Raw genomic sequence first — 20,256 nt, 5'->3', positions numbered from 1 at the left:
GAATGCAGAACTATTGATTACTGTAATACTGGTCGCTTGCCTCCTGCACAACTTAATGTCACATTTATATTGTTCAAATTAAAATATTCTCGAAAATATTTTAATTACTCGGACCGATGTCTTGACAGGTCAAAATGTTTGAGATTCTCGATTCCTGGAATGGGTGAATTGTCTGTACACATGAATAAGTTTTTATGGAAATCTCAGTGCCCGAGTTCTCGCGCAGTCGTCTTTTGAAACTCCCGAGGAACGTAAGGGTAACCGTGTAAACGGGGTTTGAAAGAAACAGCATTACATATTTTAACAGGAGGTAGATGGGCTAAATCAAGAAAAAATATGAGCTGAAAAATGCGTACCTTAAGATGTATGAGCACTTGTTCATCTTCCCTCGACTAGGACCTTGCCTAGTAGGCGGTGCGGGTGTCCCGCATCGTCCCCTACGCTCCTCGGAGTATGGGACCTCATCATCATCAGTATGAAACACATATTTTTTACTGAGCAGGTGTTCGTAGCTCTTATGGTACACCCATGTATATTGGATATTTTTGTCTTGGTTTGATCCATGCCACCGCCTCTCAAAATCTAGAATACTTAACACTCTGTTTAATTACCAGAATCTAAACTAGTCATTGCTTTCTGAACAAAAGCAGACATACCTTGCAAAACAGTTTAGAAACGTTGGCATTTTTCCATTCTGCAGTTGTGTAATATTATGTTTGCTTCACATACGAGGCAAACTGTCTACTTAATAGTAATAAGTAGTTGCATATGTGGTTAGATACGTATTTTAAATTGGCGTGGTTAGTGAACGCACACTGAGTAGGCTGGCTGATATGACGTCAGGCTGTAGGTGTGAGAAGGGCTCTTGAGAGCAGGTAGTCAACATTCCGTTTCTGGGGGCCAAGACATCAACCTTTTCTTACGTACAGGGTGTCCCAGGGTGTATTCAGGGACATAACAGGAACTAACATTCGAAGCAAGAAAAGTCGTTTAAATTTTGGAAATTTCTGGTAAGGTCTTGTGGGACCGAACTGCTGAGGTCATCGGTCCCAAGCCTACACTCTACTTAATCTAACTTAAACTAACTTACGCTATGAACAACACACACAACCACTCCCGAGGGAGGACTCGAACCTCCGACTGGGGGAGCCGCACGGACCGTGACAAGTAGCCTCAGACCGCGCGGCAAGTCGTTTAAACATGGTCTCTAAAATATCTTATCTTAAGAGCTACGAGGAATCCTTCATGAGCGGTACTGTGAAACAAATCTCTTCTACTGCCAGCGCTTTGCTTTCCATATTTTAAGTGGAGGTTGTTTTGACGAAAACAAGTAAAAAACTTCCCAGTAAGTATGGGCGCTAAAGAAGTGCATACCTTATTAGCTATGAGCACCTGCTCAGCAGAAGAGATTTGTTTCAAAGTAGTGAAGATGAACAAATAACCATAACATTTTAGGTATGCACTTTAGAGCCCGTTACTACTGAATATTTTCCTTGTTTTGGGCCATACTACCAGCTTTCAAAATATTTAAAGCGAAGAGCTTGTAGCAGAAGAGATTATTTCAATATCGATGACGAAACAGTGCTCATTGCTCCTAAGCTATGAATTTTAGAATCCAAGTTTACTGGACTTTTTGGCTTCGTATCATTATCCCCGCCATATCCGCGAATACTGGTCATTCGTCCTGGAACACCGTGTAGAATAGTAACTTATGAGTTTCAATGAACGTTTCCACTGTAAACGGATATTTTATTTCGTTTATCACGACTTACATCAAAATATTTCAATATACACTCCTGGAAATTGAAATAAGAACACCGTGAATTCATTGTCCCAGGAAGGGGAAACTTTATTGACACATTCCTGGGGTCAGATACATCACATGATCACACTGACAGAACCACAGGCACATAGACACAGGCAACAGAGCATGCACAATGTCGGCACTAGTACAGTGTATATCCACCTTTCGCAGCAATGCAGGCTGCTATTCTCCCATGGAGACGATCGCAGAGATGCTGGATGTAGTCCTGTGGAACGGCTTGCCATGCCATTTCCACCTGGCGCCTCAGTTGGACCAGCGTTCGTGCTGGACGTGCAGACCGCGTGAGACGACGCTTCATCCAGTCCCAAATATGCTCAATGGGGGACAGATCCGGAGATCTTGCTGGCCAAGGTAGTTGACTTACACCTTCTAGAGCACGTTGGGTAGCACGGGATACATGCGGACGTGCATTGTCCTGTTGGAACAGCAAGTTCCCTTGCCGGTCTAGGAATGGTAGAACGATGGGTTCGATGACGGTTTGGATGTACCGTGCACTATTCAGTGTCCCCTCGACGATCACCAGTGGTGTACGGCCAGTGTAGGAGATCGCTCCCCACACCATGATGCCGGGTGTTGGCCCTGTGTGCCTCGGTCGTATGCAGTCCTGATTGTGGCGCTCACCTGCACGGCGCCAAACACGCATACGACCATCATTGGCACCAAGGCAGAAGCGACTCTCATCGCTGAAGACGACACGTCTCCATTCGTCCCTCCATTCACGCCTGTCGCTACACCACTGGAGGCGGGCTGCACGATGTTGGGGCGTGAGCGGAAGACGGCCTAACGGTGTGCGGGACCGTAGTCCAACTTCATGGAGACGGTTGCGAATGGTCCTCGCCGATACCCCAGGAGCAACAGTGTCCCTAATTTGCTGGGAAGTGGCGGTGCGGTCCCCTACGGCACTGCGTAGGATCCTACGGTCTTGGCGTGCATCCGTGCGTCGCTGCGGTCCGATTCCAGGTCGACGGGCACGTGCACCTTCCGCCGACCACTGGCGACAACATCGATGTACTGTGGAGACCTCACGCCCCACGTGTTGAGCAATTCGGCGGTACGTCCACCCGGCCTCCCGCATGCCCACTATACGCCCTCGCTCAAAGTCCGTCAACTGCACATACGGTTCACGTCCACGCTGTCGCGGCATGCTACCAGTGTTAAAGACTGCGATGGAGCTCCGTATGCCACGGCAAACTGGCTGACACTGACGGCGGCGGTGCACAAATGCTGCGCAGCTAGCGCCATTCGACGGCCAACACCGCGGTTCCTGGTGTGTCCGCTGTGCCGTGCGTGTGATCATTGCTTGTACAGCCCTCTCGCAGTGTCCGGAGCAAGTATGGTGGGTCTGACACACCGGTGTCAATGTGTTCTCTTTTCCATTTCCAGGAGTGTATAATGTGTATCATCACTCGTCCGCAATTTTACACGTTAGCTTCTCTAGATATGTAAGTAGTAACTATACAGCTACATCTACATCTCACGAGTCTCTATGCAGTGAAAGCACTAGTTTGTTGTTACAAACTGTCACATTCACAAATGGGCAAGAGAACGGTGACTACTTTTACGCCACTTTGCGATTTGTTACTTGGGTAACCTTATTTGCACGATCTTCACAGCGCAGATATGTAGCGGGCATAAGGATAGATGCAGTTTCTGCCCCGAAAGGCTTCAAGATTTTTTAAGCCGACTGTCTGAAGATGTTCGACGCCTTTCTTCGACTGCCCGCCATTTAAGATATTCAAAAGCTTCACCCCAGTCAAACGACCCGTCGTCCAATCGTACCGCCTTTGTGTGTATACACTCGACATCTCTTGTTTATTCCACGACTTTAGTTTATCTAGGCGCTACAGCCTGGAACCACGCGACCACTACGGTCGCAGGTTCGAATCTTGCCTCGGGCATGGATGTGTGTGATGTCCTTAAGTTAATTAGGTTTAAGTAGTTCTAAGTTGATGACCTCAGAAGTTAAGTCCCATAGTGCTCAGAGATATTTGAACAATTTTTTAGTTTATCTGTTGGAAACAACTGCATTAAATGCTTTTATGAGTTGCACGTCTCCGTTGAACAACAGTTTCAATGTTCTTTGTGCTAATTATTATGTCGGCAGTTGGAACACGTTTCCCCAAACACGCTATTTAATGACTGGCTTCGAGTTTACGCAGCCGAGGTACTCTCCTTTTTGGCAGTGGCGTAATTTAGATATCATTATACTGTAATCCTCACTGGCAATTAGTTACAGAGCACAGTTTAAGGGCTGTTTATTAACGTGCTGCTTAACAAGCACAGGAAACAAAGTGGTGTTCGTGGAGCAGTGGTGCCCGGCGCTTTCACCTTTGCGCCGGCGAACTCGAAGCACTCTTCGGAAGCGGTCGCGGCGAACCCAGTCTTTCGCTATTAACTTTCCCAGAAGAAACACAGTAGCCGATATTTTCCGCACCGGACGGCGCGGAAGTGTATTTCGGCAAGTTGTGCTGCTAATTACGGCCCGTCTTGTTTACCGACCGAAAAGTTGCCGCATTTAAGTTGCCTGCTGGCGTGGCCCACCTCTGGCTGGCTGGATTCCAGGGTCGGCTGTAGCCAGATGAGGCGCGTGGCAGAATAGGCCGGGGGGCCTGTCGGGGAGTCCGTGCAAAGTCAGGAATTTGCGACGATGTTGCTCCGTGTTTACAAGCGCGTATTGAATTCCCGATCTCACCTGAGATCCTGTGCTACGTTCCAGTGACCTTCCGGTATGGCGCTGCAGATTCTCCTTTGTTCTTGAACCGTGGGGATCTTTGGAGACAATAACATCGGAGAAAAATGTGAAAATAATTTTCAATGTTTTTTTGTGAGACATATAGCGGCTCTTTCGAGACGTCCTGGCAAACTGAAAAGCGTGACCTTTAATAATTGAACACCTTTCGCAGGGAATACTCTTCTCAGTTACGGCTCACAACATAGGTTCAATCCTGTCTGCAACTCTCTCATAAATTCCTAATATCTCCGCTCTCCTGCGTACCTTTCTTAACTAGAATCCTGGAAGGAAAGATACAATGAAGAAATGTCATAGTCACAGGCTAGAAATTTTTCCAGAACAAATTTGTCATTCTCCAGAGCTGTGGGAACTGTTTTGAAATTTTCTGGCAGATTAAAATTGTGTGCTACACAGAGACTCGAACTTGGAACCTCAGTATCACAATCTTCTGTGAATCTAACAGCTCGGAATGCACACTATTTCTGTGACAGCAGATAAATGACGTGAATGTTAGGTAAGTGAGTTAAACGCTAGTCTCATTCCCACGCTATCGAACAGTACAGTAAGTCCCAAAGGCCTTTTTCTGTCAGTGACCGTTATACCAAATGAGCCAAAGATGTCTCGCTTCACTTGTAACTGAAACCATGAGAACATTTTACACTTAAGTTTATACGGGATATGATGGGTAAAAGTGCAGATATTTCTACATGTGGTACTTTAATATGTACACACATAAGTGTGTTGGTTGTTTTTCTCTTCGTAGAACAGTCTTCTCACACTGTCACCTAACTTACAATTTATTCTTGTCCGCCTGGCGAAACTGCACCTCCAAGTGGACTACATCTGTCAGTATAGACTGTCCGTTTTGCGTCCACCTGTCCACAGTTCAACATCTGACCTGCTGCCCAGGGGAAAATAAGCACTAATGGCTTGCTCTTGCCACATGTACTTAGAGGTACTACCCAATCTAAAACAATACGACTTTGTAATAGTTATAGTTAATAGTCAGCAAACGACAGCTTCTTCATCTCCCAGTACCTACTGCAACCTACATCCTTCTGAATCTGCTTAGTGTATTCATCTGTTGGTCTCCCTCTACTATTTTTACCCTCCACGCTGCCCTCCAATACTAAATTGGTGATCCCTTGATGCCTCAGAACATGTCCTACCAACAGATCCCGTCTTCTGGTCAAGTTGCGCCACAAACTTCTCTTCTCCCCAATCCTATTCAATACCTCCTCATTAGTTATGTGATCTACCCATTTAATCTTCAGCATTCTTCTGTAGCACCACATTTCGAAAGCTTCATTCTCTTCTTGTCCCAACTATTTATTGTCCATGCTTCACTTCCATACATGGCTACACTCCCTACAAATACTTTCAGAAATAACTTCCTGACACTTAAATCTATATTCGATGTTAACAAATTTCTCTTCTTCAGAAACGCTTTCCTTTCCATTGCCAGTCTACATTTTATATCCTCTCTACTTCGACCATCATCAGTTATTTTGCTCCCCAAATAGCAAAACTCCTTTACTACTTTAAGTGTCTCATTTCCTAATCTAATTCCCTCAGCATCACCCGACTTAATTCGACTACATTCCATTATCCTCGTTTTGCTTTTGTTGATGTACATTTTATATCCTCCTTTCAAGACACTGTCCATTCCATTCAACTGCTCTTCCAAGTCCTTTGCTGCCTCTGACAGAATTACAATGTCATCGGCGAACCTCAAAGTTTTTATTTCTTCTCCACGGATTTTAATACCTACTCGGAATTTTTCTTTTGTTTCCTTTACTGCTTGCTCAATATACAGATTCAACAACATCGGGGAGAGGCTACAACCCTGTCTTACTCCCTTCCCAACCACTGCTTCCCTTTCATGTCCCTCGACTCTTATAACTGCCATCTGGTTTCTGTACAAATTGCAAATAGCCTTTCGCTCCCTGTATTTTACCCCTGCCGCCTTTAGAATTAGAGAGAGAGTATTCCAGTCAACATTGTCAAAAGCTTTCTCTAAGTCTACAAATGCTAGATACGTAGGTTTGGCTTTCCTTAATCTTTCTTCTAAGATACATCGTAAGGTCAGTATTGCCTCACGTGTTCTAGTGTTTCTACGGAATCCAAACGGATCTTCCCCGAGGTTGGCTTCTACTAGTTTTTCCATTCGTCTGTAAAGAATTCGTGTTAGTATTTTGCAGCTGTGACTTATTAAACTGATAGTTCGGTAATTTTCACATCTGTGAACACCTGCTTTCTTTGGGATTGGAATTATTATATTCTTCTTGAAGTCTGAGGGTATTTCGCCTGTTTCATACATCTTGCTCACCAGATGGTAGAGTTTTGTCAGGACTGGCTCTCCAAAGGCCGTCAGTAGTTCCAATGGAATGTTGTCTACTCCGGGGGCCTTGTTTCGTCTCAGGTCTTTCAGTGCTCTGTCAAACTCTTCACGCAGTATCGTATCTCCCATTTCATCTTCATCTACATCCTCTTCCATTTCCATAATATTGTCCTCAAGTACATCGCCCTTGTACAGACCCTCTATATACTCCTTCCACCTTTCTGATTTCCCTTCTTTGCTTAGAACTGGGTTTCCATCTGAGCTCTTGATATTCATACAAGTCGTTCTCTTATCTCCAAAGGTCTCCTTAATTTTCCTGTAGGCAGAATCTATCTTACCCCTAGTGAGATAAGCCTCTACATCCTTACATTTGTCCTCTAGCCATCGCTGCTTAGCCATTTTGCCCTTCCTGTCGATCTCATTTTAGTGACGTGTGTATTCCTTTTTGCCTGCTTCATTTATTGCATTTTTATATTTTCACCTTTCATCAATTAAATTCAATATGTCTTCTGTTACCCAAGGATTTCTACTAGCCCTCGTCTTTTTACCTACTTGATCTTCTGCTGCCTTCACTACCTCATCCTCAAAGCTACCCGTTCTTCTTCTACTGTATTTCTTTCCCCCATTCCTGTCAATTGTTCCCTTATGCTCTCCCTGGAACTCTGTACAATCTCTGGTTTAGTTAGTTTATCCAGGTCCTATCTCCTCAAATTCCCACCTTTTTGCAGTTTCTTCGGTTTTAATCTACAGGTCATAACCAATAGATTGTGGTCAGAATCCACATCTGCCCCTAGAAATATCTTACAATTTAAAACCTGGTTCCTAAATCTCTGTCTTACCGTTATATAATCTATCTGATACCTTTTAGCATCTCCAGGGTTGGGTTCTTCCATGTATACAACCTTCTTTCACGGTTCTTAAACCAAGTGTTAGCTATGATTATGTTGTGCTCTGTGCAAAATTCTACAAGGCGGCTTCCTCTTTCATTTCTTAGCCCCAGTCCATATTCACCTACTATGTTTCCTTCTCTCCCTTTTCCTACACTCGAATTCCAGTCACCCATGACTATTAAATTTTCGTCTTCCTTCACTATCTGAATAATTTCTTTTATTTCATCATACATTTCTTCAATTTCTTCGTCATCTGCAGAGCTAGTTGGCATATAAACTTGTACTACTGTAGTAGGTGTGGGCTTCGTATCTATCTTGGCCACAATAATGCGTTCACTATGCTGTTTGTAGTAGCTTACCCGCATTCCTATTTTCCTATTCATTATTAAACCTACTCCTGCATTGCCCCTATTTGATTTTGTGTTTATAACCCTGTAGTCACCTGACCAGAAGTCTTGTTCCTCCTGCCACCAAACTTCACTAATTCCCACTATATCTAACTTCAACCTATCCATTTCCCGTTTTAAATTTTCTAACCTACATGCTCGATTAGGGGATCTGACATTTCACGCTCCGATCCGTAGAACGCCAGTTTTCTTTCTCCTGATAACGATATCCTCTTGAGTAGTCCCCGCCCGGAGATCCGAATGGGGGACTATTTTACCTCCAGATTATTTTTCCCAAGAGGACGCCATCATCATTTAATCATACAGTAAAGCTGCATGCCCTCGGGAAAAATTACGGCTGTAGTTTCCCCGTGATTTTCAGCCGTTCGCAGTACCAGCACAGCAAGGCCGTTTTGGTTATTGTTACAAGGCCAGATCAGTCAATCATCCAGACTGTTGCCCTTGCAACTACTGAAAAGGCTGCTGCCCCTCTTCAGGAACCACACGTTTGTCTGGCCTCTCAACGACATAAATACTAATTTAATATTATTCAGTACAGCGTCCTCAGTCACAAATAGAAATAACTCTCTTGACAGGATGTCCGCACTGCTGATATTCATCATCAATGAGAAGATACGTTAGACTTGTAAAATTTTTCTTTCCTGAAAGAAAAGCATAACCCGTTTTCGAAACCCGTGCCCCATCGTCAGGTGCATATAAAATGTGAGTCTATAGAAGTCAAATAACAGAGATTAAATGAGGTTAACATGGTGCATCGCTGGTAGTCTTTTATACCGTGTACTAGGGGTGCACTATTTTAAGCTGCCACTTTTTGTTACAATTCGACGCAACATTATTATGCGACATTCATTGTTACAAAAAGCATGTAAATCTAATAATATCACAACATCTGATCATAAGAGAATACAGTCGCTGAAACGGATAACAGTAATAAAAAGTAAACTTGATTCCTCAAGAATAATATAGGCTTCAGATTGCTCCAAAACGACTGGCGCAATATCAAACATGTATAATTTCACTTCGTTATTCAACATTTATGGGTTAACATCGAGTATTGATTTAAGTGACAGGAAGTCGTTCATGAAAGTATTTGTATGGAATGTAGCCATGTATGGAAGTGAAACATGGACGATAAATAGTTTGACAAGAAGAGAACAGAAGCTTTCGAAATGTGATGCTACAGAAGAATGCTGAAGATTAGATGGGTACATCACATAACTAATGAGGTGGTATTGAATAGAATTGGGGAGAAGAGGAGTTTGAGGTACAACTTGACTAGAAGGAGGGATCGGTTGGTAGGACATGTTCTGAGGCATCAAGGGATCACCAATTTAGTACTGGAGGGCAGCGTGGAAGGTAAAAATCATAGAGGGAGACCAAGAGATGAATACACTAAGCAGATTCAAAAGGATGTAGGCTGCAGTAGGTACTGGGAGATGAAGAAGCTTGCACAGGATAGAGTAGCATGGAGAGCTGCATCAAACCAGTCTCAGGACTGAAGACCTCAACAACAACAACACATGCACTTGAATATGGGACACAGATCCCAAAACCGGATTGTGATTTTCTTTTAGGAAATAAAAAAAAAACAGTAGTATCGGATCTTATCAATGTCGGCCAACAGAAATATCTACGCTGATACACATTCCCCTCTATATGCCCACTGACTGATAAGGAGATGTTTAACGGAAACCTAAGGTGAACTGCATTGACAGGAATTGTGCTCACAGCAATTAAAGTATTCATTTGGTCCTTAAATTTTTTTTCATGAAAACGACCCATTTAGTTCTTTACAGTTTTAGCATTAGATTTCCACAAAGCAGTCTATCGTTGATATGTTTCTCAGATAGATCCTGGCATTTGTCTCTACTTATTATCATCTTTCATTTACTGAGAAAGCCTTTTGTATTCTCGTGACGTACGCTGTGCTCATTGGGTCATCATGTTTGGCTTTTTATTGTTAAGACTGTTTACGAGAATGTCCTCCTCTTTGATATATACTAAGCTCCCGGGAATATTATTTCTGGTTTACCATCAAAATTATTCGTTGAGGAATGTATTCGTAGATCCCCTGTAGTAACGTAACAGCCGAACCCTTGTACCGAATGAAATGGTCATTTCTGTTACATAGTGATCTAAAACTATTTCAGATTCTGTAATGAGAGAGACTGCACAGTGGCAGACACTGAAATCGTATTCAATTTAAACCTCTGCCGAGCCATCCAAATAAACATCTTCGTGGTTTCCACATGTCGCACTTAGTGAATGCAGGGATGCTTCCCCTTACAAAGGACGTGTCCTAATTCCTTCCTCAATCCTAGCCTATGCTCCAAGTCTAATTCTTTCGCTGCGATATGCCCTTAAACTCTATTTTCCTTTCGGATTCTCCATTGTTTGTATAATTATGATACTAAAGACTTTTGGCACGCGTACAAGGATATTGTTTGAACGTCCCCAGTGATGACGATTATATGTTGTCACCGTTCTCTAAACATCTCACACTTGGGCCTAATTCGAACTATTGCATTATTGAAGCCTTTACGGGGGGCGGGGGGGGGGGGGGGATTGCGGAGAGGCTTTTACAGGTGACAGATAGACCCCTGCGAGGCGGGCGCAGGTGGAGAGGGGAGCGTAACAACAGATCGAGAAAGGACAAGAAAGGTCCGTGAATTCTGCAAGCCGTCTAGGCCCTGTCCTACGGTCAGGAGACTCTTCCTAACTTCCTCACCCCGCGACTGTAAATGCACACTTGTTATTTCGTTTCCACATTGCCATTTCGTCCATGTACTAGCATAAAGGATCGATTACCACCGAAGAGACGTTTATCAATGGAATGGTTTGTGCGTCACCAATGCGCTTGTTTCACACAGCTGATCTTTACACCTCGCCCATGTTTAACATTGGAGTTCTGCTGCATCCGCGCTGCGGTATTGTAGCCTCTCAGAGATAGGTGAGTGGGTTCAGAAGTAAGTATGCTACTTCACGAGTACTTCCGATTGTTGACGATTTCTGCTGACGGACGTCAGGAGCGAAAAACGACGGCGGGGAAAGCAAGCAGAAAAGATAGAGGAGATACACTGTCCCGCCAAAGAAACTGGTATGGGCATGCGTATTCAAATAAATAGAGATTTACACAAGCAGAATACGGCGATGCGGTCGGCAACGCCTATACAAGACAAGTGTCTGGGGCAGTTGTTAGATGGGTTACTGCTGCTACAATGGCAGGTTATCAGGACATAAACGTGGTGTTATAGTCGGCGCACAAGAGATGGGACACAGTATCTTCGAGGTAGCAATGAAGTGTGCATTTTCCCATACGACCATATCAGGAATCCGGGAAAACATCAAATCACCGACACAGCTGCGGCCGGGATAAGATCCTGCAAGAATGGGGCCAACGACGACTGAAGAGAATCGTTCACAAAAGAGCAACCCTTCCGCAAACTGCTGCAGGTTTCAATGCTGGGTCATAAACAACAGTCAGCGTGCGAATCGTTCAACGAAACATCATCGATATGGGCTTTCGGAGCCGAAGGTCCACTGTACTTCATGATTGCACGACGCTAAGTTTTACTTCTCGCCGGAGCCCATTAACACCGACATTGGACTGTTGACGTCTGGAAATGTGTTACCTGGTCGGACGAGTCTCGTTTCTAACTGTATCGAGCGGATGGGCGTGTAGGGGTATGGAGACAACCTCATGAATGTATGGACCCTGGATGTCAGCAGAGGGCTTTTGAAGCAGGTGGAGGCTCTATAATGGTGTGGGGCGTGCTCAGTTGGGGTAATATGGGACAACTGATACGTCTAGATACGACTCTGACAGGTGACACGTAGATAAGCGTCCTCTCCTGATCATCTGCATCCATTCATGTCCATTGTGCATTACGACAGACTTGGGCAATTTCAGCAGGACAATGAAACACACTACACGTCCAGAATTGCGACAGAATGGCTCCAGGAACCCTCTTCTGAGTTTAAACACTTCCGCTGGCCACCAAACTCCCCAGACATGAACATTATTGAGCATGTATTGGATGCCTTGCAGCGTGCTGTTCGGAAGAAATCTCCATCCCCGTCGTACTCTTACGCATTTATGGACAGCCCTGCAGGATTCATGTTGTCAATTCACATCAGACATTAGTCGAGTCCATACCGCGTCGTGCTGCGACACTTCTGCTTGCTCGCGGAGGTCCTACAAGATATTAGGCAGGTGTACCAGTTTGTTTGGCTCTTTAGTGTAATATGCATAGTACATTACTCATGTGTAATTTGTTTGTCCCTCCAGCTAGTACTTTTTCGTTAATTCCAAGATTATGTTAATACGATCTGAAAATAGAAAACAATTTAAGAATTAACATTGTGTGGCTGATTAATAATATTATGGTAGGTTTTAGTCGTCGTACCAGTAAACAGATAGATACTCTGTTCATCGAAGTTGAACCTACATGTAGACAAACTGTAAAATGACAGTCACATATAGGTACGTTTCATTTTTTTGCCACTGTTCAGTGCTTATTTGATTGAGAGTACTGGGCATGTTAGTCTGGGAGGAAAATTTCAGTTATTTTCACTGGAAAGGTATAGTCAAGGTGTGATTTCTAATTCCTGTTCGTCGACAAGAGGTGGTCAGTGAGCCATAATAAGCTGGGGCGGCATTCTGTGCTTTTGTCGACTGAAGCCGGTACCTCTCCTCACCGAGAACAGAAGATCCCATGGCACCACTGCGATCCCCGAGAATAATAAAGACATTTTTGTCTTTTCTGTTTGGACATCGAAGGCTAGTTTGCCGTGGTGCCACCAAGGCAGCTTGAGAAAGTTGGTTGCCTTCGTTCCAAATATTTGATGAATCCAAGTGAATGGTTCGGCACTGCTATCGTGGGACACTGCACCAGGCCTGTACCAGTCTCCTGTCAATGTGAGTTTTGCCAGATGAGAATATTCTGGTTCGTCACTTTAACTACAGCTATGAGCCATCCCCTCCATATGGCGATTTTTTTTAAATGTTGGAAGTTGCGCGCAGAGAAGGAGATTTTTGGGGTTAGTGTGCGTGCTCCGCGTGGTGCTGACTGTCGCACCATAGCTGATTTTTTGGAAACTGAAAGTATCGAAATTCATATTCTGGGCAGCGAGAAACTTACTTGTTCTGCCACGCGACTTATGTTGCCTATTTGATTATAATTTTTGGTCTGATTTGTCTCATTCATTTTGAAGTCACAAGGAAATCATGCTTCGATTTCTCCAAGTTGTTGTCTTCGCTACAAAGACTGGTCTGATACAACTCTTCATTCTACTCTATCCTATCCTGTGCATGTTTCTTCGTCTCCGAGTAACTACTGCAACCTACAACCTTCGGAATCTGCTTACTCCATTCTACTCTCGGTATTCATCTACGATTTCAGCCCCCCCTCACTTCCCTCCAGTACTAAATTGGTGATCCCTTGATGTCTAAGATTGCGTCCTACCAACCAACTCCTTCTTGTAGTCAGGCTATGCCACAAATTTGTCTTCTTCCGTGTTCTATTCAGTAACTTCTCATTATTTACGTGATCTACCGGTCTAATCTTCAGCATTCTTCTGCAGCACCACATTTCGAAAGCTTCTGGTCTATTCTTGTCATAGCTGTTTATTGTCCATATTTGCCGGCCAGGGTGGCCGAGCGGTTCTAGGCGATACAGTCTGGAACCGCGCGGCCGCTACGGTCGCAGGTTCGAATCCTGCCTCGGGCATGGATGTGTGTGATGTTCTTAGGTTAGTTAGGTTTAAGTAGTTCTAAGTTCGAGGGGACTGTTGACCTCAGAAGTTAAGTCCCATAGTGCTCAGAGCCATTTGAACCATTTTTGTCCTTATTTCATTTGCTCCGTGCTAATATTTTCAGAAGGAACTTCCTGATACTTAAATCTATGTTCGACGTTAATTTCTCTTCTTCAGAAACGATTTTCCTGCCTTTGCCAGTCTACACTTGACATCATCTCTGCTTCGGTCCAAATAGCAAAACTTGTCTACTACTATAAATTCTCGTTTCCTAATCTAATTCGCTCAGCATCAATTGATTTAATTCGGCTACATTCCATTATCATTTTTTTTGTTTTTGTTGATGTTCATCTTATATTCACCTTTCAAGACACTATCCATTCCGTTTCACTGCTCTTCTGAGTCCTTCGCTATCTCCGACAGAATTAAAATGTTATCGGCAAACCTCCAAGTTTTTATCTTTTCTCCCTGGACTTTAATTCCTATTAAAAAAATTTTCTTTGGTTTTATTTACTACTTGCTCATTGTACAGATTGAATAACATGGTGGACAGGCTAACACCCTGTTTCATTCCTTTCTCAATGCCTCGACTCTGATAATTGCCGTCTGTTTTCTGCACAAATTGTAAATAGCCTTTCCCTCCCTGTATGTTACCCCTCCTACCCTCAGAATTTCGAACATAGTATTCCAGTCAACATGGTTAAAAGCCATCTTTCCATCTACTAATGATATAAATGGAGGTTTACCTTTCCTTAAACTTCCTATGTTTCTCCGGAATCCAAGCTGATCTTCTACAAGTTCGGCCTCTACCAGTTATTCCATTCTTCGGTAAGGAATTCGTGCTAGTATTTTGCAACCATTATCTCACAGTTCGGTAATTTTCACAGCTGTCAACACCTTTTTCCTTTCTCCATGCCGGCCGGTGTGGCCTAGCGGTTCTAGGCGCTTCAGTTTGGAACCGCGCGACCGCTACGGCCGCAGGTTCCAATCCTGGCTCGGGCGTGGATGTGTGTGATGTCCTTAGGTTAGTTAGGTGTAAGTAGTTTTAAGTTCTATGGGACTGATAACTTCAGATGTTAAGTCCCATAGTGCTCAGAGCCACTTGAACCAAATTTGAACCTTTCTCCATACAGTCATCGATATAATTTGGTATCCATATCATCTTCTCGTAACCCCGACAGGGTTAGCATCCTTCTGCGTAATTTTTTATAAAATTTGAGAGACCTTCGCTCTTTGCCAATTTCATGTTAATTGTGTGCTTCATAAAGAGCAGTTAAGAACTTTTAAAACTTTTACACTCACATTGATTTACATTTCCGGATTCCTTAATTGTCCTAAAACATTTCCGTAATCAGGCGACCCAGAAATAACAAATCTCACCTTTTGCTTATCCAAGTTTTTCGTTCTTCTATGCCGGACTAGGTGGCCGAGCGCTTTTAGGCGCTTCCGTCCGGAACCGCGCGACTGCTATGGTTGCAGGTTCGAATCCTGCTTCGGGCATGGATGTGTGTGATGTCCTTAGGATAGTTAGGTTTAAGTAGTTCTAAGTTCTAGGGGACTGATGACCTCAGATGTTAAGTCCCACAGTGCTCAGGGCCATTTGAACCATTTTTGAACCTTTCTCCATACAGTCACGATATAATTTGGTATCCATCGCACCTCCTCGTATCCCCGACGGTGTTAGCATCCTTTTGTGTGATTTTTCATAAAATTTTAGAGATTTTCGCTCTTTGTCAATTTCATGTTAATTGTGTGGACCATAAAGAGCAATTAAAAACTGTTACTCTCACACTGATTTACATTTCGAGATTCCTTAATCGTCCTAAAACATTTCCGTGAACAAGTGACCCAGAAATAACAAATCTCACCTTTTGCTTATCTAAGTTTTTTGTTCTTCTATGAAAATGTTGTTTCAATGGCCAAATATAAGCAACTTCTGTTCGAAGGCAAAGAGAGAACCCCATCAAAATTCTAAACGTACAGTCTGCCACAAGTGATTGACTGCATTGCTCATGTATTTGATGTCCTATGATTGGACGTTGGCCACAGTTGGAATATTTGTAGTTATTCTAACACGAATGAAAGTTTGACACATTTTAAAAGCATCGAAAGTCTTAAGTTTCTTTGCTAATAACTGTGCTTTTGTGTCAAATCTCAGTGGAGAGTCTGTTTCGCTGTTTTCCACTTATTATTAACCCTCCGTAAAATATTAATACGCTAAATCTACGTGGAAAAAACTGCATAAAGATAACTTAATGGTTTGGAGAGGAATGTGCTTGGTACGGGTCTAGCATTATTATCACATGTCAGTGTTTTTCACACAAGGTGAAACGTGTGTTAACGTATACATACTGAGACCGTGATAGTTCATGCACGGCAGTAGAGCGTAACTGGAAACAGACCTGCATTACCGTAAACCCGGCTGAAAATGGCCACGTCGAACGCGGCCGGTTACAAACAGTTAATCATTTATCCGAGTAATATTTTATCGCCACCTCAGTTCCATTAAATCATTGTACCGTTGTCGCGCTGACGGCCCTTGAATAGAGCTTACGCAATCTAAATGGATAAATATGACACGCATCGAGTGGCGCCGCCAGTGAAATTATACACTCCGCAAACAATCGGGCGCCAGCTACAATGTAAACGGCCGCCTAACAAATTGCCGACCGTTCCGGACTGGGGACGCGTACTATTTCACGCGCATAAACACGCGCCGGGCGCTAATAGTCACGCCCACTCCCCCCCACCAGCCATCGTTTTCCACCTCCCGTTCCCCTCCTCTCGATATCAGCCCGCCCACGCAGTAGCCGCGTTCCACGCCCGCCAACTATCTCATATATTTCTGACCACTGTCCCTATCTGACATCAGAATTACGGCGCAGTACTTTCTCGATTAACATGCCAGAACTGCTAGTAAAATATTACGCTCATTTTCAAGCGGTCATTGTCGCTGGACCGCGTCGCTGGTACTCATCAGGCATCAGTGAAGTTACAGAAGTAGCTCGTTGTCATATAACTCTCCTTTCGAAAATTGATGCAGTGCTCAGCAAGTATAGCCCTCCAAGAGTTGGGAAGAGATCGGGTCGGATGGGGGGAGGGATATGAGAGTAGGGACACTTGCTCCACCTTGGATTTCCGGCACAGATTTTTTTATTACAAAAAGCGCCTGTTTTCCGTCAGTCGACCTCTGCTCTCGTCTATAACTAACCAATTTCGCACAGTTTCGTCTTACTGGCAGTTTGAATAAATTACAGTGAAACTGATTGTGTTCTTTTAAGACTGGTTACACTGTAACTTTGAGAAATGATCTGATGATGGGCTACACAGTTCGAAACAGTTTAGTTTAAGATAACAAAAGCAGAGATCGACAGGCGGAAAATGAGAGTATTTTCTACAAATAAGAAACACACGACATTTTATTCGATACAGAAATCCCGTGCATTACTAGTATCCCAGGTCAACAATGCCAAACCGCAGATTTATCTTTGCATAGTGCAACAGGAATACCTCCGGGGTGGCGACACGTATGGCATCAAGGCCACCCCTTCAATTAACCTTGCCAAATCCGACGATAACCATGTCGACCCTGCGGAGTAATGAGCACAAGGAAAGAGAGAGAGAGAGAGAGAGAGAGAGAGAGAGAGAGAGTGCAATAGGAATACCGTGGATTTAATAACCGCCACAAAATTTGTGTTTATTTACCAAGCTGCTAACGCGAACTAGCCATTTGTCAAAGCACCGTGGTTATTTCGGCATTGTTTTGCAATCATTGTGAATGTGAACGTTTACAGGACTTCGAGGAAATAGTGTCCATCTTCTATATGCTGAAAATTATCTTAATAAAAATAATGTCATTGTTCTTATACATAAAAAGTTTTGTTTGCTGGCAATGTAAACTACGTCTGAACTTACGTAAACTGTCAACACAGAAACTTCGAGAATGTTTGCGAAATGTGGCTTCGAGAAATTAACTTTAGCTGTGCCCATCTGGTCCCCTGTCTGTTTAAAAATTCGTAAAGGCAAAAATGCTGTCTGACTTCAACACTGTGAATCATTAAACTTTCAAACTGATGAATTTTCCCCAGGAAAACTCAATGCTTCCCTTTTCCATTATTTAATTTTGTTTTACCTCTTGTACAACGGAAACACCGTGACACTGCCCTTATCTTGAAAGCGCCTAGAATTTGCTGAGCTACAAAGAACTACTGAGATGTGCCTGGTGTAATGCACTCTTTTATTTTATTTTCTTTTTAGAAAAAAGAGCAAAGCATACTTGGTTCATAACAAATCTGAACAAGTCAAAATAATAACTAATATTTTGGCATGGACTTCGGATGCGGACGATCACTTGGAATAAATTATAAAATCAAGTGTAATACGTTTTCTGATTCCAAAAGCTATATATATATATATATATATATATATATATATATATATATATATATATATATATATTTATAGAAGAGTTATCTCTTTCTTTGCTTCAGTAACAATAATATACAACAACAACAAAAATACACTCCTGGAAATGGAAAAAAGAACACATTGACACCGGTGTGTCAGACCCACCATACTTGCTCCGGACACTGCGAGAGGGCTGTACAAGCAATGATCACACGCACGGCACAGCGGACACACCAGGAACCGCGGTGTTGGCCGTCGAATGGCGCTAGCTGCGCAGCATTTGTGCACCGCCGCCGTCAGTGTCAGCCAGTTTGCCGTGGCATACGGAGCTCCATCGCAGTCTTTAACACTGGTAGCATGCCGCGACAGCGTGGACGTGAACCGTATGTGCAGTTGACGGACTTTGAGCGAGGGCGTATAGTGGCCATGCGGGAGGCCGGGTGGACGTATCGCCAAATTGCTCAACACGTGGGGCGTGAGGTCTCCACAGTACATCGATGTTGTCGCCAGTGGTCGGCGGAAGGTGCACGTGCCCGTCGACCTGGGACCGGACCGCAGCGACGCACGGATGCACGCCAAGACCGTAGGATCCTACGCAGTGCCGTAGGGGACCGCACCGCCACTTCCCAGCAAATTAGGGACACTGTTGCTCCTGGGGTATCGGCGAGGACCATTCGCAACCGTCTCCATGAAGCTGGACTACGGTCCCGCACACCGTTAGGCCGTCTCCCGCTCACGCCCCAACATCGTGCAGCCCGCCTCCAGTGGTGTCGCGACAGGCGTGAATGGAGGGACGAATGGAGACGTGTCGTCTTCAGCGATGAGAGTCGCTTCTGCCTTGGTGCCAATGATGGTCGTATGCGTGTTTGGCGCCGTACAGGGGAGCGCCACAATCAGGACTGCATACGACCGAGACACACAGGGCCAACACCCGGCATCATGGTATGGGGAGCGATCTCCTACACTGGCCGTACACCACTGGTGATCGTCGAGGGGACACTAAATAGTGCACGGTACATCCAAACCGTCATCGAACCCATCGTTCTACCATTCCTAGACCGGCAAGGGAACTTGCTGTTCCAACAGGACAATGCACGTCCGCATGTATCCCGTGCCACCCAACGTGCTCTAGAAGGTGTAAGTCAACTACCCTGGCCAGCAAGATCTCCGGATCTGTCCCCCATTGAGCATGTTTGGGACTGGATGAAGCGTCGTCTCACGCGGTCTGCACGTCCAGCACGAACGCTGGTCCAACTGAAGCGCCAGGTGGAAATGGCATGGCAAGCCGTTCCACAGGACTACATCCAGCATCTCTACGATCGTCTCCATGGGAGAATAGCAGCCTGCATTGCTGCGAAAGGTGGATATACACTGTACTAGTGCCGACATTGTGCATGCTCTGTTACCTGTGTCTATGTGCCTGTGGTTCTGTCAGTGTGATCATGTGATGTATCTGACCCCAGGAATGTGTCAATAAAGTCTCCCCTTCCTGGGACAATGAATTCACGGTGTTCTTATTTCAATTTCCAGGAGTGTAGTTCTAGATTGGACAAACGTACGTAGTTTTTTCAAAGCAAATGAGATCTTTTCAAAAACTCCTAAAAATAACATTAAAAATGCAACAGCTACTCCTAGCCCCAAATACAAATTGTTAATTGTGGATCGTTGTTTATCCTTCTTTCGAGTCTCTGGATGCTGAACCAAGAATACGAAAGTACAAGCTACTGCAATAAAGTACAAAAATTTAAATCCATTACTCATCAAAATAATCATAATAAAATACTAATTTCAAAATGCTTCAATCATTTTTTCCTTATCTGAAATAATCGATCAGTAAATCAACATGATCCTCTTCCTCAGAATATAACAGCAATCGTACCACTCGGCCTATGCCGTCCAAC

Source organism: Schistocerca serialis, chromosome 8 (genome assembly GCF_023864345.2).
Source record: "Schistocerca serialis cubense isolate TAMUIC-IGC-003099 chromosome 8, iqSchSeri2.2, whole genome shotgun sequence".
Taxonomy (NCBI): Eukaryota; Metazoa; Arthropoda; class Insecta; order Orthoptera; family Acrididae; genus Schistocerca; species Schistocerca serialis.
The sequence above is the reverse complement of the archived record's forward strand: the minus strand, read 5'-3'. Positions refer to the sequence as shown.